The 18,554-nt window shown below is 33.2% G+C and overlaps 1 protein-coding gene and 1 long non-coding RNA gene across 4 annotated transcripts in view; one reads left to right on the top strand and one right to left on the bottom strand.

The window, feature by feature from the left end:
* Positions 1-18,554, top strand: part of LOC127698938 (golgin subfamily A member 5-like) — a 324,899-nt gene that overhangs the window by 10,918 nt on the left and 295,427 nt on the right. The gene's annotated exons all lie outside the window — the stretch shown is intronic.
* LOC127699025 (uncharacterized) overlaps positions 9,845-18,554 on the bottom strand; it is an 87,135-nt gene continuing 78,425 nt past the window's right edge. For both annotated transcript variants that reach the window (XR_007981015.1, XR_007981016.1), the window contains exon 2: positions 9,845-12,178. This is a non-coding gene — a long non-coding RNA (uncharacterized LOC127699025). The remainder of the gene's footprint in view (positions 12,179-18,554) is intronic.

Genomic DNA, 18,554 nt, shown 5'->3' with positions numbered 1-18,554 from the left:
TTTGGGGGGGGATTTTTTTTTTCATTTTTTTTCTTTAAACTTTTCCATTTTAAATTGGTTATTTCTGATTTATATATAAAAGCTAATAATAATGATATGGTTTGAATAGGTAAATTAAAAATTTTAAAGTTTTTAGACCACTTTCGTTCTGTGTCAGAAACCTATGCTGTGTCAAATATTTAATTACAATTCAAATTCAGTGCTGTATCAAGCTTGAATGTTGTGTCCATACTTGCCCCAACTGTTCAGGGTTTTCGACCTCTGCGGTCGTATCAAGCTGCGCCCCAGGGGAGCATTTTATTTTAATGTATACATGGTATTTGTCTCTGTATATAATAGTTTTTGTTATGTATAGATCAGTGTACATGGCTATTAAAGTAATTTTCCCTTAAAAGTACTTGCTATATATTTCATATAAAACTACATTTTTCATTTTCCAAAATTTTATATTGTGGAACACAAACAACCAGTGCTAATGAGTTAAGTTACGATGCACTTTAGAAAATACATAGTACACTTGGTATGGTTTCAATTATTATTTACAAGTTATTTTAATAGTTCATGTGGTTAAACACCGTTCTATTTAAAGTTGGAACGAATTAACCAAGCAACTTGGGACGAATTGGTTGGTACGAATCAGAGTTTGAAAGAATCATCCAGATACCGGAATAACACTAATAGGGATCTAATAGACCACTTTCGAGTTATGTCCTTCACCGGAAAAGTTCATCAATTATGCGCGCCATTATGACATCATTTACCAGATAGAGGGGATCGCCTGTATCCCTGCACTATTAAAGTTCATCAAGCGTCTTTGTGATTGTCATTATGCAGGATAAACTAGAAATAATGTTTGTTCCGTAGGTACTTAATCACAATTCCCTAATGACAGCAGTGCTGATTATCAATTATAAGAATTTAATTTTGCCGAATAATTTCTGCAATATAGCATCATATTTTTTCAACCGCTCGCTCAACATGGGAAGGAAGTGACAATGCCCCTAAACGCACGAATGATGTTCACTAAAACCAAAGTTTTTGATGGAAATGTAACAAACTTGAAAGTGGTCTTGGGGTATTGTATCCTAATTGAAGTATCTATGCATACTCTAATTGGCATATCAGACCACTCTATCTCTCTTCTCTAACCCAAATGAATTTCATGGATTTTTTTCAACCCCAGTATTAAAGGTGTGAAATGTTGTATATCAGGATTTTACTGACAGTTGCTGCATGTTGTGTGTGCATATGGTTTTACTTGCAATTTCAAAGACATGAGACTATAAAACGCCATTTTACTTGAATAAAATACCATTATTTTGTCTGTTCTTTCATGACCGACATCTACACAACATAGACTCTTGACAGGAAGTGCATGTATAGTTGCTGATGCGATGCCAGTGCATGTTTAATGAGTTTCCGTGGATACAAACATAAATTTAGACTATGGAGCACTTGTTTAACGAAATACTGCTAATGCAAGAATTGCTATACATTTTTTATACGACCGCAAAAATTTTTGTGGTCGTATATTGGTATGACGTTGGCGTCGTCGTCGTCGTCTGGCGTCGTCCGAAGACACATTGGTTTTCGCACTCTAACTTTAGTTTAAGTGAATGGATCTCTATGAAATTTTACCACAAGGTTCAATACCACAAAAGGAAGGTTGGGATTGATTTTGGGGGTTATGGTACCAACAGTAAAGGAATTGGGGGCCAAAAAGGGGCCAAAAATAAGCATTTTTGTAACTTCCAAACATAACTTGTGTGTTAGTGTATGGATCTCTCTGACATTGTACCACAAGGTTCCATATCACAAAAGGAATGCTTGGATTGATTTTGGGGGTAATTGCCTCAAAATTTTAGGAATTAGGGGCCAAAAAAGGGGCAAAAAACAAGCATGTTTCTAGTTTCATGACAATAACTTGTGTGTAAGTGTATGGATCTTTATGAAATTGTACTACAAGGTTCCATATCACAAAGGGAAAGCTGGAATTGAGTTTGGGGGTAATTGCCGAAACGTTTAGGAATTGGGGGCCAAAAAGGGGCCAAAAATAAGCATTTTTCTAGTTTCCAGACAATAACTTGTGGTCAAGTGTATGGATCTCTCTGAAATTGTACTGCAAGGTACCATACCACAAAGGGAAGGCTGGGATTGATGATGGGGGTAATTGCCTCAATATTTAAGGAATTAGGGGCCAAAAAGGGGCAAAAAACAAGCATTTTTCTAGTTTCAGGACAATAACTTATGTGTAAGTGTATGGATCTTTCTGAAATTGTACTACAAGGTTTCATATCACAAAGGGAAAGCTGGGTTTGAGTTTGGGGGTAATTGCCCTAAACGTTTAGGAATTTGGGGTCAAAAAGGGGCCAAAAAACACATTTTTCTAGTTTCCAGACAATAACTTGTGTTCAAGTGTATGGATCTCTGAAATTGTACTGCAAGGTACCATACCACAAAGGGAAGGCTGGGATTGAGTTTGGGGGTGATGAATCATAAGGGGGTTCAAAAAATTTAGGGGGGGGGATTTTTTTTTTTAACTTTTTTTTCCTTTTTTATACGACCGCAAAAAAATTTTGTGGTCGTATATTGGTATGACGTTGGCGTCGTCGTCGTCGTCGTCCGGCGTCGTCGTCCGAATACATATTGGTTTTCGCACTCTAACTTTAGTTTAAGTGAATGGATCTTTTTGAAATTTGACCATAAGGTTAAATACCACAAAAGGAAGGTTGGGATTGATTTTGGGGGTTATGGTACCAACAGTTAAGGAATTAGGGGCCAAAAAGGGGCCGAAAATGAGCATTTTCTAGTTTCCAGACAATAACTGTGGAACGGTGTATGGATCTCTCTGAAATTATACTACAAGTTTCCATACCGCAAAGGGATGGTTAGGATTTGCTTTGGGGGGTTATGGCTCAAACCGTTTAGGAATTAGGGGCAAAAAAGGGGGAAAAACAAGGTTGTCCTGGTTAATGGACAAATACTTTAGTACAAAACATAATTTAAAGCAGTGTAAGGGAAATAAATCAAATACATCATTGAAATTATCTCCCTTACACTGCTTTTAAATTATGTATAAAGTAATGGTTAATGAACAATAAAGATAATCTAAAACAGTGTAAGGGAGGTAATCCAAATACAACGTTTTGGTTACTTCCCTTACACTGCTTTTAAATTATGTTTAAAGAAATGCATATTTATAAAGGAAGACCAGTAAAAATATCTGCAAATGTTTTCATCTTTTTTTTTTACAAAAAAATCCATATGAAAGATTTGACACTGTATTTTTATTAATTCTATTATAAAATAGATTAAGTTAGCACTATGGTAAATTTAAATGGGTAATTATGGTTGCCAACTCCATTGGAAATTTGAATTGAGATTATGACCATATCTTGAGGGAAAGAATTTTTTTTGGGGAAAAAGGGGGGGGGGGGGGGATAAAAAGAAATTGTGGGGGGCCAATTTTTTCTCATTTTAGATTTCAGAAATTAAAAAGAATTATTCTTCAAATATTATTTTTTTTTCAAATTTCAAATATTGAAAAATTTCAAGAAGTAATCTTTAATTGCACAGTATGGCGCATTAGATTTGTAAAATCTTTGATCACATTTATTTATTTGTTATGCCGAATCTAACAGTGTATTTAGATTTTTAATTTTGGGTCCAGTTTTCAAATTGGTCTACATTAATGTCCAAAGGGTCCAAAATTAAACTTTGTTTGATTTTAGCAAAAATTGAATATATGAGGTTCTTTGATATGCTGAATCTAAACATGTATTTAGATTTTTGATTTTTGGCCCAGTTTTCAAGTTGGTCCAAATTGGGGTCCAAAATTAAACTTTGTTTGATTTCAACAAAAATTGAATATATGGGGTTCTTTGATATGCTGAATCTAACCATGTATTTAGATTTTTTATTTGTGGACCCCGTTATCTAATTGGTTCATATTGAGGTCAAAAGGGTCCAAAATTAAACTTTGTTTGATTTCATCTAAAATTGAATTATTGGGGTTCTTTGATATTCCAAATCTAACCGTGTATTTAGGTTTTTAATTTTGGGTCCTGTTTTTTAAATTGGTCTACATTGAGGTCCAAAGGGTCCAAATTAAACTAAGTTTGATTTTAACAAAAATTGAATTCTTGGGGTTCTTTGATTTGCTGAATCTAAACATGTGTTTAGATTTTTGATTATGGGCCCAGTTTTCAAGTTGGTCCAAGATAGGGTCCAGTATTTAAACTTTGTTTGATTTCAACAAAAATTGAATATATGGGGTTCTTTGATATGCTGAATCTAAACATGTATTTAGATTTTTGATTATGGGCCCAGTTTTCAAGTTGGTCCAAATTGGGGTCCAAAATTAAACTTCCAGCGTCGTCCGAAGACACATTGGTTTTCGCACTCTAACTTTAGTTTAAGTGAATGGATCTCTATGAAATTTTACCATAAGGTTCAATACCACAAAAGGAAGGTTGGGATTGATTTTGGGGGTTATGGTACCAACAGTTAAGGAATTAGGGGCCAAAAATAAGCATTTTTGTAACTTCCAGACATAACTTGTGTGTTAGTGTATGGATCTCTCTGACATTGTACCACAAGGTTCCATATCTCAAAGGGAATGCTGGGATTGATTTTGGGGGTAATTGCTTCAAAATATTAGGAATTAGGGGCCAAAAAAGGGGCAAAAATCAAGCATTTTTCTAGTTTCATGACAATAACTTGTGTGTAAGTGTTTGGATATTTCTGAAATTGTACTACAAGGTTCCATATCACAAATGGAAAGCTGGAATTGAGTTTGGGGGTAATTCCCCGAAACCTTTAGGAATTGGGGGCCAAAAAGGGGCCAAAAATAAGCATTTTTCTAGTTTCCAGACAATAACTTGTGGTCAAGTGTATGGATCTCTCTGAAATTGTACTGCAAGGTACCATACCACAAAGGGAAGGCTTGGATTGAGTTTGGGGGTGATGAATCATAAGGGGGTTCAAAAAATTTGGGGGGGGGATTTTTTTTTTTTTCATTTTTTTTCTTTTTTTCCTTTTTTTTTTCTTTTAAAATTTTCCATTTAAAGTTGGTTATTTCTGATTTATATTTAAAAGCAAATAATAATGATATGGTAGGAGATACACACCAAACAGGATGTGTAAATTATTATATAATAAGTATTGTGCAATAGCAAGAAATTTTCAATTGCACAGTATTGCACAATAGCAAGAAATCTTCAATTGCACAGTATTGCGCAATAGCAAGAAATCTTCAATTGCACAGTATTGCGCAATAGCAAGAAATATCCAATAGCACAATATTGTGCAATAGCAAGAAATTGTCAATTGTGCAGGATTGCGCAATAGCAAGAAATATTCAATTGCACAGTATTGTGCAAAAGAAGATACTTCGTATAAATTGCTTATTTCTTGACCAATTTCAATGGGGTTTTATTCTTGAATTCTTGGGGTTCTTTAATATGCTGAATCTAACCGTGTATTAAGTTTTTGGATTTTGGGCCCCATTTTTGAATTGGTCCACATTGAGGTCCAAAGGGTTTAAAATTAAACTTTGTTTGATTTCATCAAAAATTGAATTATTGGGGTTCTTTGATATGCCGAATCTAACCGTGTATTTAGATTCTTAATTTTTGGTTCCGTTTTCAAATTGGTCTACATTAAGGTCCAAAGGGTCCAAAATTAAACTAAGTTTGATTTTAACCAAAAATTGAATTCTTAGGGTTCTTTGATATGCTCAATCTAAACATGTATTTAGATTTTTGATTATGGGCCCAGTTTTCAAGTTGGTCCAAATCGGGGTCCAAAATTAAACTTTGTTTGATTTCAACAAAAATTGAATATATGGGGTTCTTTGATATGCTGAATCTAACCATGTATTTAGATTTTTGATTTTTGGGCCCCGTTATCAACTTTGTCCACATTGAGGTCAAAAGGGTCCAAAATTAAACTTTGTTTGATTTCATCAAAAATTGAATTCTTGGGGTTCTTTGATATGCTGAATCAAACCATGTATTTAGATTTTGGATATTGGACCATAATAGGTGAATGTCCAATTTAAAATTTTTAAGTTCTTAGACCACATTCATTCTGTGTCAGAAACCTATGCTGTGTCAAATATTTAATCACAATCCAAATTCAGAGCTGTATCAAGCTTGAATGTTGTGTCCATACTTGCCCTAACTGTTCAGGGTTCGACCTCTGCGGTCGTATCAAGCTGTGCCCTGCGGAGTATTTTATTCGTATTTCAATAAATGTTAAATGGATTTTAAAAAACTTGTCCGTTTTCAAAGATAACTTCAATTAAATATAAAGTTACATGTAATCAAGTATATGCAAATATACCAAACGATAAAACATCTTTCAGAATCAGTCCTAATGTCTGGCTGTCCCCAAATTGTTTATTTGAATACACTTTAATATTGGTCCCTGCATCAGCAGTATCTGTTAGAGTTTAGATAAATTATGTATATACTTCATGAGAGATTGCAGCAAAGGGGCTAGGTGGTGTGACTGATAAAATTCGGATTCTGTACATGTATTTGATTATGTCAAAGGAGGAATCAGTGAAAAATGGCAGTTTGACTGAATACTTTACTATGACCTGATCTTAAGAAAAATTATGTTAGATTTCTTAAGAATAATCAATCTGATTATTAGTGATCTCTTTTTAAGCACGTGGGTAGGCTACTACAATCTGATCCTAAGCAAAATGATGATAAATTTTACAGACAGGGTCTACAGACATGACTTTGTTTCAAGTAAAAATGTACAGTATCCAAATGGTTATTCCTTTTGATTTGGTGTTTTAGACCGAGTGGCAATGTTTTCTATAATAAATTAAAAACAAATTGTTCAGAGAGCAATTGAAGGTCTTTCCACCCGAAAAAGACATATCTAAACAGGAAAATATACAATTTTGGTTGAAAATGTCAATTCTGGTGTCTGATAATAGCTTAGTTTATGCTGATTCCGAAAATATGTTGTTTTTAAGTCTTTTTGCTAAACATAATGGAGATAAGTAGGTACTTCCGGTTTACAAAATGCTACTTCTGGTTACATTTGAACCTTACTTCACAATGATTCCAAAAATATAGTTCTAGTAAATTGTACATGAAAATAATGCAAAAATTGCTACTTCCGGTTTACAAAAGGTCACTTTCGGTTGACCTTCTTGAAGGTCTTATGTCTGAAACTCAATGTAAAAGACCTCATGACTTTATCATGTACCAATAAGAAGTTACACAAAAGGTCAAAATATAGAACGTCAAATTCACATTTGACCTTGACATCAATTTCAAAGTCATAAAGCAAGGATCTCAAATCAAAAGAGCCTTGGTCTCTTCTATATATGGTTAATGAGTTATATCACCATACAGCTTATTTAAAATATAAGAGGGGGAGAAAATGCTCATTAAATGTCAACGTACCCTTTCAACCAAAATTTTAGTGTAATGACATGTCCCAACTAACAAAATAGTAAAAATATTTTGTTGCTATCTTATACGGTTTCTGATAATAAGTGAAAATTAGCCAAAATCAAAATTTAATATATGACCTTTTCCTCATTTTCATTTTGGAGAAGGTTATTTCACTGAGGGGCGCAATTTTTTAGGGTTGACAATTTTGAATATTCATTGCTTCTAAGGGGCCACAATTGTTTTATTATACCGAACTAACAGAGGAAGGGCTTTTTGAACCATTGAAAAAGCACTTACTTTACTGTATAGTAACAAACACAAGTTAACGTTCAAAATTAAGTTTGTGTCTTAGAATTTCTCGTATGTACAACAAAGGTAGAATCTTTTTGTAAAATTTTGATGGCCCTGAAAAGGACCGTTTAAAAGAGATGTCATCGGCAATAGATGCATATCCAAAGCCTTGTATCTTGTTTCCTCGTCTCTCGATGGGCTTCCTGTAACGTGAGCGTTGCCATTTTGTTTACTTACGTCTGTGACGTCATTTTCATGGGAGATAACTTGTGTACAAATCAAGAAACTCAAAAGGTTATTAGCCTGTGAATAATAGGGTTATTCACCACTGGAGCAAAATTTTTAGGGTTATTCGTCCTTCCTTGCAATTGAATGAAAATTAACTGAATTATTCCATGTCACGTGATAACGTGTTATCCAATAGAAATGTTTATAATATATGTACGGTATAATAATATCATATACAAAATATTTAAGCAACATCTTTTGAAACATCAATACAGCTCAAGAAAAAAATTAGGCAGAAGAAAAAGAAAATAATCAGAACAAAAGCAAAAGGGAAAAGTGGAAAGACCTAATAATGATAAATAAATAAGCTTTATTTACAGTCTGCATAGTATATATAAACAAAGACATAAACCATAAACATAAGCTCTTCTGAGCTTTTAAGCCACATCAGCTAAAATATAAGAGTTCGTCAATATATAAGTCTTAAATAAATTTTACACTAGTTTGCTTTCAAAGTTTCTTTGTATTATATACATGTACAATGAATGTGATTTCCACACACTCGCAGCGAAATTATAAGTGTATGGATCTGGATGAAATTTTAGCACAGGGTTCCATACTGCAATAGGAGGGATGGGATTGATTTTGGGGGTTATTGTCATAGCTGTTTTATAATTAGGGGCCAAAAAGGGGCCAAAAGTAATTATTTTTCTTCACAGACAATAACTTGAGTATAAGTGTATGGATCTCTATGAAATTTTAGCACAAGGTCCCATACCACAATAGGAAGGTTGGGATTTATTTTGGGAATTCGTAGCTGTTTAGAAATTAGGGGCCAACAAAAACAATTATTTTTCTGGTTCACAGACAATAACTTGAGTATAAGTGCATGGATCTCTATTAAATTTTAGCACAAGGTTCCATACCACAAAAAGAAGGTTGGGATTTATTTTGTCATGTTTCAGGACAATAACTTGTGTATAAAAGTATGGATCTCTATGAAATTTTACCAGGTTCCATACTTCAAAAGGAAGGTTGGGATTGATTTTGGGGGTCATGGCCCAAACCTTTTAGGAATTAGGGGCCAAAAAGGGGTAAAAAATATAGGATTTTCTGGTTTCTGGACAATAACTAGAGTATAAGTCTATGGATAGCTATTTAACATGTTCAATTGTGCGACAAGGTTTTATATCATAAAAGGAATGTTTGGATTGATTTTGGGGGTTATGACCCTAACGGTTTAGGTAAAAGGGGCCAAAACAATAGTTTTGTAATACTTTGTATAAATTGCTTATTTCTTGACCAATTTCAAAGGGGTTTATTTCAAAGTCTTGAATTCTTGACATTCTTTGATTTGCGGGATCTATTTAGAATTTGGAATTTTGGGCCCTGTTTTTTTAATTGATCCATATTAAGGTCCAAAGGGTCCAAAATTAAACTTTGTTTGATTTCATCAAAAATTGAATTGTTGGTGTTCTTTGTTATGCTGAATCTAACCATGTATTTAGATTTTTAATTTTGGGGCCTGTCTTCAAATTGGTCCACATTATGAGGTCCAAAGGGTCCAAAATTAAAATTTGTTTGATTTAAAAAAAAAATTGAATTCTTGGGATTGTTTGATATATTGAATTTAAATTTTTGATGTTGGGCACAGTATTCAAGTTGGTCCAAATTGAGGTCCAAAATTAAAGTTTGTTTGATTTCATCAAAATTTGAATTATTGGTGTTCTTTGATATGCCCAATCTAACAGTGTTTTAGATTTTTTATTTTGGGCCTGGTTTTCAAAGTTGGTCCAAATTGGGGTCCAAAATTAAACTTTGTTTGATTTCATCAGAAATTGAATTATTGGTGTTCTTTGATGTGCCCAATCTAACAGTGTTTTGGATTTTTGATTTTGGGCCTGTTTTTATACGACCGCAAAAATTAAAAAATTTTTGGTCGTATATTGGTATGACGTTGGCGTCGTCGTCGTCGTCGTCCGGCGTCGTCCGAAGACACATTGGTTTTCGCACTCTAACTTTAGTTTAAGTGAATGGATCTCTATGAAATTTTACCATAAGGTTCAATACCACGAAAGGAAGGTTGGGATTGATTTTGGGGGTTATGGTACCAACAGTTAAGGAATTAGGGGCCAAAAAGGGGCCAAAAATAAGCATTTTTGTAACTTCCAGACAATAACTTGTGTGTAAGTGAATGGATCTCTCAGACATTGTACCACAAGGTTCCATATCACATAGGGAAGGCTGTAATTGATTTTGGGGGTAATTGCCTCAAAATTTTAGGAATTAGGGGCCAAAAAAGGGGAAAAAAACAAGCATTTTTCTAGTTTCATGACAATTACTTGTGTGTAAGTGTTCGGATATTTCTTAAATTGTACTACAAGGTTCCATATCACAAAGGGAAAGCTGGAATTGAGTTTGGGGGTAATTGCCTGAAACGTTTAGGAATTGGGGGCCAAAAAGGGGCCAAAAATAAGCATTTTTCTAGTTTCCAGACAATAACTTGTGTTCAAGTGTATGGATCTCTCTGAAATTGTACTGCAAGGTACCATACCACAAAGGGAAGGCTGGGATTGAGTTTGGGGGTGATGAATCATAAGGGGGTTCAAAAAATTTGGGGGGGGGGATTTTTTTTTCTTCTTTTTTTCCTTTTATTTTCTTTTAAAATTTTCCATTTTAAGTTGGTTATTTCTGATTTATATTTAAAAGCAAATAATAATGATATGGAAGGAGATACACACCAAACAGGATGTGTAAATTATTATACAATAAGTATTGTGCAATAGCAAGAAATTTTCAATTGCACAGTATTGCACCATAGCAAGAAATCTTCAATTGCACAGTATTGCGCATTAGCAAGAAATCTTCAATTGCACAGTATTGCGCAATAGCAAGAAATATCCAATAGCACAATATTGCGCAATAGCAAGAAATTGTCAATTGTACAGTATTGCGCAATAGCAAGAAATATTCAATTGCACAGTATTGTGCAAAAGAATATACTTCGTATAAGTTGCTTATTTCTTGATCAATTTCAATGGGGTTTTATTCTTGAATTCTTGGGGTTCTTTAATATGCTGAATCTAACCATGTATTAAGTTTTTGGATTTTGGGCACCGTTTTTAAATTGGTCCACATTGAGGTCCAAAGGGTCCAAAATTTAACTTTGTTTGATTTCATCAAAAATTGAATTATTGGGGTTCTTTGATATGCCGAATCTAACCATGTATTTAGATTCTTAATTTTTGGTTCCGTTTTCAAATTGGTCTACATAAAAGTCCACAGGGTCCAAAATTAAACTTAGTTTGATTTCAACAAAAATTGAATATATGGGGTTCTTTGATATGCTGAATCTAACCATGCATTTAGATTTTTGATTATGGGCCCAGTTTTCAAGTTGGTCCAAATCGGGGTTCAAAATTTAACTTTGTTTGATTTCAACAAAAATTGAATATATGTAGTTCTTTGATATGCTGAATCTAACCATGTATTTAGATTTTTGATTATGGGCCCAGTTTTCAAGTTGGTCCAAATCGGGGTCCAAAATTAAACTTTGTTTGATTTCAATAAAAAAATTGAATATATGGGGTTCTTTCATATGCTGAATCTAACCGTGTATTAAGTTTTTGGATTTTGGGCCCCGTTTTTAAATTGGTCCACATTGAGGTCCAAAGGGTCCAAAATTTAACTTTGTTTGATTTTATCAAAAATTGAATTATTGGGGTTCTTTGATATGCAGAATCTAACCACGTATTTAGATTCTTAATTTTTGGTTCCGTTTTCAAATTGGTCTACATAAAGGTGCAAAGGGTCCAAAATTAAACTTAGTTTGATTTTAACAAAAATTGAATTTTTAGGGTTCTTTGATATGCTGAATCTAAACATGTGTTTAGAGTTTTGATTATGGGCCCAGTTTTCAAGTTGGTCCAAATCGGGGTCCAAAATTAAACTTTGTTTGATTTCAACAAAAATTGAATATATGGGGTTCTTTGATATGCTGAATCTAACCATGTATTTAGATTTTTGATTTTTGGGCCCTGTTATCAACTTTGTCCACATTGAGATCAAAAGGGTCCAAAATTAAACTTTGTTTGATTTCATCAAAAATTGAATTCTTGGGGTTCTTTGATATGCTGAATCTAACCATGTATTTAGATTTTGGATATTGGACCATAATAAGTGAATGTCCAATTTAAAATTTTTAAGTTCTTAGACCACATTCATTCTGTGTCAGAAACCTATGCTGTGTCAAATATTTAATCACAATCCAAATTCAGAGCTGTATCAAGCTTGAATGTTGTGTCCATACTTGCCCCAACTGTTCAGGGTTCGACCTCTGCGGTCGTATCAAGCTGCGCCCTGTGGAGCATTTTATTCAAGCATAGAAAACAGTAGATTATCAAAAAAATTCGTAAGGGTTCCGCGGAACCCAGTGTCTCGCCTACTTTTGGTGTTAATCGCAGGCTCAACAAATTGAGGAAAAAAATTAATAAAAATATTCCCCTCTATACTATGTTTTGATTGTAAGTAGCTTCTGTCCAAGTTTGGTAAAAATCCAGGATAATTTATGAATCTAATAAATGTTTTAAAAACTTAAACTGCAGAATGTATGTAATGTTGACTGGAAGAAAAACTAAGTCCATTTATAAGTAAAATACAGAAAAAATGGAACAAAATTTAATCAAAATTTCCTTCTAGATACTAGCTTTTGATCATAAACAAGCTTCTGTCCAAGTGTGGTACAAATCCAGGATAGTTTAAGAAAGTTGTTAAAATTTTAAAAACTTTAACCATGTAATGTTAACTGGCAGAAAAACTAAGTCCATTTATAAGTAAAATACGGAAAAATGGTATTTTTTTTTTACAAAATTTACTTCTGGATACTATCTTATGATCATAAACAAGCTTCTTTCCAAGTTTGGTATAAATCCAGGATAGTTTAAGAAAGTTATTAAAATTTCAAAAACTTTAACCACAGAGTGAATGTAATGTTTCCTGGCAGAAAAACTAAGTCCATTTATAAGTAAAACACGGAAAAATGGAATTTTTTTTTTACAAAATTTACTTCTGGATCCTATCTTATGATCATAAACAAGCTTCTTTCCAAGTTTGGTAGAAATCTAGGATAGTTTAAGAAAGTTATTGAAATTTTAAAAACTTTTACCACAGAGTGAATGTAATGTTAACTGGCAGAAAAACTAAGTCCACTTATAGTAAAATACGGAAAAAATGGATTTTTTTTTTTACAAAATTTACTTTTGAATATAATCTTATGATCATAAACAAGCTTCTGTCCAAGTTTGGTAGAAATCCAGGATAGTTTAAGAAAGTTATTAAAATTTCAAAAACTTTAACCACAGAGTGAATATTTGTGGACGCCGCCGACGACGACGACGACGCCGACGGAATGTAGGATCGCTATGTCTCGCTTTTTCGACAAAAGTCGAAGGCTCGACAACTAAGAGCACCTGACTTTCCGTGTCCAATTTGCTCCCAAACTAAACACTCCCCATCGTTGCCAACCATCTTTCTTCCAATGATACAAAGATATCTTCAACAGTACAATCCCATGTCACTGTCTCCATTTCAAGCTATGTGATGTTGCTTTCCCGAATCCGTTTAAACTTCAACAATTAATTCGAAAGTTGATTCGTCTATCCGAACTTTCTGCGAAAAAAGTTGCCGTTGTGATTGATATTCAATTGCGGAAGAAGTTTGACAGTTGGTTTTTAGTATACAACATAATACTCTTGCAGCATTGAAAACATGGAAGAAGATTCAAGCTACAAAGGTAGTATATTTTAAAGTACATTTAATGTGTAATTGATATTTGTTTTTGTTAGTGAAAAATACAGTTTTTATCATTTCCGTTCTTCTCTGTTGTCAGTAAATGGTGATTATTTTTTAGAGACAAATGCCGTTTGCCCAGGCCCGTAGGATGTCTCAGATGGGGGTTATTTTGGGTCATGATGCTCTGACTTAAATATTTGACTTCAAATTTGACTTTACTAATCTTTATTCAAGCAAGGATGTTAATTTTACCAGACAGTATCGTTTTTGAATATTTAATAATTTTTACATTTTTATACTGAATTTTATTTACAGTTTTTAAGCTGTAGAAATAAACCATGATAAGGACATGGTAAGCCCCTGAACGTGTTTTTATACATTTAATTTGTTTTGTTTTTAAGTTTTCCTTATATTATGTTTTCATCCCATGAACACTAACTGATGATACAGATATTATGTGTAACTCTATGATAGGTTGAGTTATATATATTTAATTGATATAAAATGCCTTAATACTATTAATATTTAAATATACTTAAAGACTTTGACTATTGGTGTGGGAACAGTTATTTGTGTTGTACTATTACGGGATGTTTTTGAACTGTGACTACTTAATAGGGTTGGCATTACTTGACTATGATGGGGTTTTTTAACAACTCATGACGGTATAGCACAGTTGGTGTTACTGGACGATGAGGGTGGTTTATGACAGAGTCGACTGAGGGTTTAGCACGGTTGATAATTTGACTATCTGGGTGGTGTTGTACGACATAGAAAGACGCACTCACGGTTCACATGTTGATGAAGGTGGTTTTTAATGACCTTGACTATCCATGAGGGTCTTGCATGGTTGGTACATGTTGAATGATCGAGCATACAATTAATAAATATGTCGATATTAACTGTTTGTGTGCAATCTCAAAAGTAGCTTTTCATATATATCTTATTATTTTTATTTTTTGCGGTCGTATATTGGTATGACGTTGGAGTCGTCGTCGTCGTCGTTGTTGTCCGAAGACACATGGGTTTTCGCACAATAACTTTAGTTTAAGTGAATGGATCTCTATGAAATTTTATCATAAGGTTCAATACCACAAAAGGAAGGTTGGGATTGATTTTGGGGGTTATGGTACCAACAGTTAAGGAATTAGGGGCCAAAAAGGGGCCAGAAATAAGCATTTTCTAGTTTCCAGACAATAACTGTGGAATGGTGTATTGATCTCTCTGAAATTATACTACAAGTTTCCATACCACAAAGGGATGGTTAGGATTTGCTTTGGGGGGTTATTGCTCAAACCGTTTAGGAATTAGGGGCAAAAAAGGGGGAAAAACAAGGTTGTCCTGGTAAATGGACAAATACTTTAGTACAAAACATAATTTAAAGCAGTGTAAGGGAGATAAATCAAATACATCATTGAAATTACCTCCCTTGCACTGCTTTTAAATTATGTATAAAGTAATGGTTAATGAACAATTAAGATAATTTAAAACAGTGTAAGGGAGGTAATCCAAATACAACGCTTTGGTTACTTCCCTTACACTGCTTTTAAATTATGTTTAAAGAAATGCTTATTTATAAAGGAAGACCAGTAAAAATATCTGCAAATATTGCATCTTTTTTTTTACTAAAAAATCCATATGAAAGATTTGACACTATATTTTAAATTCTATTATAAAATAGATTAAGTTAGCACTATGGTAAATTTAAATGGGTAATTATGGTTGCAAACTCTATTGGAAATTTGAATTGAGATTATGACCATATCTTGAGGGAAAGAATTTTTTTGGGGAAAAAGGGGGGGGGGGGGGTAAAAAGAAATTGTGGGGGGACAATTTTTTTTCATTTCAGATTTCAGAAATTAAAAAGAATTATTCTTCAAATATTATTTTTTTCAAATTTCAAATATTGAAAAATTTCAAGAAGTAATCTTTAACTGCACAGTATGGCGCATTAGATTTGTAAAATCTTTGACCACATTTATTTATAATTATTTGTTATGCCGAATCTAACCGTGTATTTAGATTTTTAATTTTTGGTCCAGTTTTTCAAATTGGTCTGGATTAAGGTCCAAAGGGTCCAAAATTAAACTTAGTTTGATTTTAACAAAAATTGAATATATGGGGTTCTTTGATATGCTGAATCTAAACATGTATTTAGATTTTTTATTTGTGGACCCCGCTATCAAATTGGTTCATATTGAGGTCAAAAGGGTCCAAAATTAAACTTCGTTTGATTTCATCAAAAATTGAATTATTGGGGTTCTTTGATATGCCAAATCTAACCGTGTATTTAGATTTTTAGTTTTGGGTCCTGTTTTTCAAATTGGTCTACATTAAGGTCCAAAGGGTCCAAAATTAAACTTAGTTTGATTTTAACAAAAATTGAATTCTTGGGGTTCTTTGATATGCTGAATCTAAACATGTGTTTAGATTTTTGATTATGGGCCCAGTTTTCAAGTTGGTCCAAGTTGGGGTCCAAAATTAAACTTTGTTTGATTTCAACAAAAATTGAATATATGGGGTTCTTTGATATGCTGAATCTAACCATGTATTTTGATTTTGGACATTGGACCATAATAGGTAAATTAAAAAAATTCAAGTTCTTAGACCACATTCTTTCTGTGTCAGAAACCTATGCTGTGTCAACTATTTAATCACAATCCAAATTCAGAGCTGTATCAAGCTTGAATGTTGTGTCCATACTTACCCCAACTGTTCAGGGTTCGACCTCTGCGGTCGTAACAAGCTGCACCAAGCGAAGCATTTTATTTTGGTTGTTGGCTTTGTTCTTCGACTTAAAAATGTTGCACTAATGGTCGATTACCCCTTAGTAAATTTTATACTTTTTAGTAATTTTACATAAATATAAATCATGTCCTAAAATTTTCAATTGCATAAAGAACAGACATGCCAACGTCTTTGTAGTTTAACACACAAATTCACAATGTAATTATTCGTTACCTACAATTTTACGCTATACTGTGAATTTCATTCAAAACTATGGTTTTTCAAAAAATATTGTGGGGTCAATTCTGGTTTGATTTTAATGAATTTTAAACGAATAGAAGCAGAATTGACACTGGTTTATTTGGTTATAATTTTGTTGTTAGGTGTTTTTACTTTCTGTTTAAATAAACACAAGTCGTATTGTGTACCTGCTCCTGCGTGTCTAAAACAAAAACAGTGGTAATAGAGACTGAGTCAGACTAACTCACAATAGGATACTCAGATTTCTGATTGGAGTCATTCTGATAATTTCTTTGAAGTTTTGAGATAGCACAGGAATACTTGTTTGGATTCGTGAAGTAATTTCATGTGCCCATTTTTCCTTTCTTGGAGTAGGGGAGATAACTCGCGTAACTAATGATGCAAGTTTTTTATCCCAAATTCCGCTAGAGGCGTGCAATTACGTATACTTGGCCTTAATCAAGTTATATCAAAACTTTAAAAATATTGAAGATATCAGGATTGTTCATGTTCCTAACATCAGAATTTTCTGTCAAAATGTCTGTCCATTTTCTTTTGATAGCAACATTATATTAAACATGTCATTTATTTAAAAAATAAGATGCATATAAATTCATTTTTGTCAAAAAGTCTTTATTTATAATAGGATAACAATTTTACCATTACAGAAGTTCATTAGTGTTTATAAATGCAAAACATGTCTATGGGAGTATTTTTTGCTTTCTTATATATGAAAGCTGCCTAAAGTTACATTAAAAATCTGTTAATAATGAAAATAAGAAGATGTGGTATGATTGCCAATGACTCTCCACCAGAGACCAAATGACATAGAAGTTAACAACTATAGATCACCATATGGCCTTCAACAATGAGTAAAACCCATGATGCACCCAGAATTGTTTATAGTATCTTTTAGGATTTTAAAGGATTCATGGCCAAAATAAATTGAATTTTACAGGGAAAATGAAGATTCTTGCATAAGACCCACTCCAGGCAGTTTTTTGTTGTTCTGTATTTTGCCTGTCAGGTGTGAAAATTGAAGAACTGGCAATGACAAGTAACCTTTTCCAAGAAAAAACAAAGACTGAGAGAAGCCAGTGTATAATTGACTGGATTATTTTATCTTCAAAGTAAGTTTCAAGACTTATTTTGCTTTTGACCAATTTCAATGTACAAAATAAGATAACAAATAATAGAAAGCACTGCTGGAATAATTTATATATATATACATATAAACTATTAAAATGGCAATACTTTTAATGCTATGCAAAACATGCAATGAGGAATTGAAACATGGCAATTCTTATACAACTGAATTCTTGGGGTTCTTTGATATGCTGAATCTTAACATGTATTTAGATTTTTGATTATGGGCCCAGTTTTCAAGTTGGTACAAATCGGGGTCCAAAATTTCACTTTGTTTGATTTCAACAAAAATTGAATATATGGAGTCTTTGATAAGCTGAATCTAACCGTGTATTTAGATTTTTGGATTTTGGGCCTCGTTTTTAAATTTATCCACATTGAAGTCTGAAGGGTCCAAAATTAAACTTTGTTTGATTTCATTAAAAATTGAATTATGGGGGTTCTTTGATATGATGAGAGTTTTGGTCCCAACAGGAATGTGGGGCCAAAAAAGGGCCCAAATAAGCATTTTTTCTAGTTTTCAGACAATAACTTGTGGAATTGTGTATGGATCCCTCTGAAATTATACCACAAGTTTCCATACCACAAAGGGATGGTAAGAATTGGCTTTGGGGGGTCATGGCTTAAACCTTTAAGGAATAAGGGGGAAAAACAAGGGTTTCCAGGTTATTGGACAATTACTTAGGTACAAAACATAATTTAAAAGCAGTG

This window comes from Mytilus californianus, unplaced genomic scaffold (assembly GCF_021869535.1).
Source record: "Mytilus californianus isolate M0D057914Y unplaced genomic scaffold, xbMytCali1.0.p SCAF_4, whole genome shotgun sequence".
Classification (NCBI taxonomy): Eukaryota; Metazoa; Mollusca; class Bivalvia; order Mytilida; family Mytilidae; genus Mytilus; species Mytilus californianus.
The sequence above is the reverse complement of the archived record's forward strand: the minus strand, read 5'-3'. Positions and strand labels throughout refer to the sequence as shown.